The sequence below is a fragment of the Daktulosphaira vitifoliae genome, unplaced genomic scaffold, assembly GCF_025091365.1.
Source record: "Daktulosphaira vitifoliae isolate Bord-2020 unplaced genomic scaffold, ASM2509136v1 Scaffold_1, whole genome shotgun sequence".
NCBI classification, from domain to species: Eukaryota; Metazoa; Arthropoda; class Insecta; order Hemiptera; family Phylloxeridae; genus Daktulosphaira; species Daktulosphaira vitifoliae.
The window spans coordinates 58476227-58480603 of NW_026099572.1; the positions used below are offsets into that span (position 1 = coordinate 58476227).

A 4377-nucleotide genomic window follows, 5' to 3' on the forward strand; every position below is an offset into this window, starting at 1 on the left:
ATCCACACAATTTTTTTATGAGAAATAATATTTTTTAATAAACCCTTTTTCATTCGACATACTTTATCTTAATCGAGATATTAATAAGGAACCAGCAGATCAAGTAGCTTTTGGAATAAAACACCAATTTTTTTAAAATTAAACACTATCTAAAGATTTGCATCGAAGCGTTTATTTTTGATAGTGATTTTAATCACTATCAGATATCATTATACTTGATCCAACTATGTCACGTCACCACTGTGCCGCGACCCCCCTGTGCTGGGTTTTTTTACATTTAATATGATAGCAAAAAATAAAAGAACTAGAACTTAAATTAAAACCTGTTAAATATTTCAAGAGAAATATTTACAATTACCACCCCATTGGTTTACATTTATTTCATTTCATTCTAATTACATTAAAAATTATTTTTAATAATACCAAAAGTGAGACGACAACTGAAAGTTAAAAGCTATAACAGAAGTGAAATTTTAATAAGAGAAGAGAATTGAAATAATTAAATATTTATTTGTTATTATGATAAATATCGTAGGAAAGTATCTTTGTCATTGTCTCATTTGTACTTCTCATATGAAATTGATTAGTTGTATATCATATGTTAATTAATGTTTGTCACTAACGAACAAATGTATATTGGTGGTATTGTATTCATTGTAGAAAGGGTTCTATTTTGTGGGTGGGATTTATTTATTGCACCCGTCGAATTCGGTTAAATTACTCGTGTTGTTTATTATTAGATATATCTTGTATAGGTTGTACAGAAATTCTATTAAAAGACATCATACAAGACTTGTAAACTTCTCTTCAGTAATATATTATGCAACTAGCCATTCACCATATTATAATAAAACGGATTTAATTTCATCTAGTTATGCTCAGACTCAATAAGAATGTAAACGTTGGTACAATGTTGATTATTTCAAAAGAAAGTTGTCTCGAAATAAATCATGTGAAGAAAATGAAACAATTTGAATATATGATTATTAGTACAATTAAGAGAATATTAATTTAAATTAGTTGATTAGTACATTTTATTTTTTCCTGGAAAGTTGTTTTTGTTTGTTAAAAAAGCATCTTAAAACAAAATTAGCATTTTTGAGAGGTTCATAAGAAATGAATGATTAAAAATTCAAGATAGTTAAAAAAAAAAGTGTTTTTGATCCACTCGGCAAAGGGTGTCAGACTTATACATTATCATTTAGCAAATACACTTTTTTTTACATAGGTAGATTTGAAGTCGAATGGCCTCCTAAGAAATAATCGAATCGTATATTTTTAAATTTAAGATATTTTTTTAAGGGTCATTGAATTTATAATTTCTACATGTCGGAGAAGAAAATATCATCGGAGTTCTAAAAAGTAGTAGATTGAGCTGGGCCGGACACGTGTAGTAATTGTAGGGTATAATTGGATAGGTGACGAATTGGAGACCAGACACAAAGAGACCTAGGGGACGTCCTAGAAAAAGATGGAAGAATAGAGTGTTCAAGGACTTAAAAAAACTCGTAGTAGATAATGGGGAAGAATTGGCGAGAGACAGGGACCGATTACCGCAACAACCACTTGCCGTTGCGGCAATGGACCTAAATGACCTATAAAAGCCTCGAAGGAAGAAGAAGACATGTTTTATGCAAAATTTACTGTGGCAATTTTTATAAAATTTTAAAAATACAAAAGTGTTATGATAATCGTAGTTAAGGTGAACGAAGGAGTTATTTTTTTTCAACAACAAAAATAATTGCACGGAGTCAAAAAAAAAAAATGTTTTGTTTGGAGGTAGTCATTAAATTTTTCTTATGAATATCCCTCCCTTAAAAAGAAAAAAATGAATAATACCATAGTTTCGAAAGTAGTCATTATAAATGTGTGAGTAATGAACTTACTTGAAATGTTTTTCACTTGTAACATAAGATATTCATTTTAATGACAACAATAAAGTAAAATATTTAATTAGGATAACGAGTGACATTTTGACTTATAATATTAGGTTGTATTGTCTTCTATTGTGGACATGACAACGAATCTCCATCATAAATATTCAAATTAATAGTTAATTTATGTCAGTGAAAAAAAAATTACATATCAAAATCGATTGCAACAATAATACAATAATTTTCTAAGTCGGTGACCCTCTAGATGTACGTAAGACACTAGTGTATTTTTGTCAATGTCGTTAACCCTCACATTTTTCCGCAGTTATTTTATTTGCGTATTCTGATTTCTGCTTTAAAGACTCAACAATGGTGTGTGGTGTCATCGCGAATATTAGCGGAAAAAACGATTAACGAATTGAGGCGCTCTGGTTAGATGTTTTGCTGTAGAAGACCAGTAATGAAATATAACCAAAAGGAATGCTATCAAGTTGTTACAATTATACTGTTGCGAATTCTTGTTGATTAATGGTGTTATTAATTGTTGCTTGTGGTGGCGAATTTGTATTTTTATAGTTCTGTTTGTTAATTTTTATTGATACGTTCGTAAATATGACTAATGTTCAATTGTTAATTATAAATGTCGTTACATATTGCAATATTTATTTTAATTAATGCGTGTTCGAGTCTATGCAAAGTTATAATGCTCTGCTTTGTATCAGGTTTGAAAAGAATTTGTGTAGACCAAAGTAAAATTATCAAGAATTACGTTCTGTATTTGAGTGTGATATTACAAAAGAAAATAATTTATTTCTAAATCTATAAGTCTCCTTATCAATGATATATATATATATATTACTCGTATGTATAAAATACCGAGAATCAAGAGGAGCTTTAGAAGCTTACGAGTTTCCCACGCACAACTTGCAAGTATTCTGGTTGAATGTTTTTCACTGACAGCGAATCAATGATCACAATAATATGTAAATTTCGTTTTGGACGGTTTTGTTAAATTTCTAGGAAAGGCTGTTATTTTTATTTTGTATTACTTACTGATTTTACATAACCTGCGTGTAGAATAGTAAAATAATTCAAAAGGATTTTTTTAATTTTTCATGGAGCTCGTGCGAATAGAAAAATGCGCATTTACTAAAAATAGATATTTTCTATTAAGATTTTTATCACGTTCTGGGATCGCATGACCCTGAGGATTAGAACCTATTCGGATCTACTTCAGTACCTTTGTCTTACACGCAAAACAAACGTTTGGCATGGCGATCCAAAAGTCGAATCGGAGTTCAACCTTGTTCGGATTAATTCGGAGTAAATGTGAATCGAACTACAATAACAATAAACTAGTGTCGGCTCAGCGTTATTTAGAAACCACTTTGGTAATAATTGAATTAAAACGTGTTGGACTTGTTCCAATAGCGCACGGTATGACTACTGATGTATTAGCATTTACAACATGTATAGATGCTATTTATGCATTCTATATTATAGTTCAAATGAATGATTGATATACTCGCAAACTTTAACAATTAATAATACGACCTAGTGCAATTGATTATACCAGCCAACGCACTGAAACTTTCTTTGCGATCATGTCGACTCACAATATCGTAATGAAAACACATTTCTTCTCGGTTATTTATATTATATTGTTTGGCGGATTTTCTAAGTGGAATTAATACATCGAGTTTTATCTTCACTTGATGATGGTAAAGAGGTTGTCAGTTCCGCAGAAATCTTATCGTTTATTGAATTATGTTGTAATAACATTCGGCTTTAACGACTATCAACGCGGCGCTGACACGCGCAATGTAAACTCTCCGGTGAAATGTTAACGTTTCGTAAAACGCCTGCCGATGATCGTTTAATATTGTAATTATCAGAGAAAAATGTTATAAACACTTAAGTGAAAGCAATTGAGAATCTTTATAAAATTGCCATAATTTGTAGACGACGATTAGAAAGTCCAGAAGTTTGCATTGTTCAAGTGCATTTAACGTCTAATCTAACATGCACATTGAGTGCTATGGTGCAATAAAAATTTCGAATGAATATAACCTTTTATTCTTTATCTTAATTTCTGGTATACTCTCGAGGACATAGGGGTAATATACTGAATACCTTTTAACATTAACGTTTATTGCAAAATCATTTTCTAGTTAAAATGTAATTTAAATTCAAAATTTTATGCAAACTTCTAATAATAGGTTATCAAACCAAAAAAGTAACCCAATATAACCTCTAAAAGTCTGATTAATATTCAACGAAATGTTAGACCGGTTTTTGAATGTTATTTCCGCAATTATGAAACGCTACTAGAAAAAAAAGGTGAATTTTAAAAGGTACATTTAAAATTAAAAACGTTTTATATTTATTTATAAACTTGAGTGACAAATGGTAACTCATGGTTTTGGAACTCGTTAAAATTGTAAAATCACTGAAATATTTACTCTTCTTATAATTTTCAATTATGATATAGTTTTTTTTTTTT

At 29.8% G+C, this 4377-nt stretch overlaps 2 protein-coding genes across 10 annotated transcripts in view; one reads left to right on the plus strand and one right to left on the minus strand.

Annotated features, from left to right (window-relative positions):
• Positions 1 to 4377, plus strand: part of LOC126907994 (AF4/FMR2 family member lilli-like) — a 123922-nt gene that overhangs the window by 70900 nt on the left and 48645 nt on the right. The window lies entirely within an intron of this gene.
• Positions 1 to 4377, minus strand: part of LOC126908464 (alpha-tocopherol transfer protein-like) — a 19261-nt gene that overhangs the window by 5765 nt on the left and 9119 nt on the right. Inside the window, exon 1 of one of the 3 annotated variants that reach the window (XM_050690620.1) lies at positions 3115 to 3306. The exons of the other annotated variants lie outside the window; for them this stretch is intronic. The gene's annotated coding sequence lies outside the window, so the exon portion shown is untranslated. Of the gene's footprint in view, positions 1 to 3114; positions 3307 to 4377 lie in introns of those variants that run through there. 3 annotated transcript variants of the gene reach the window in all.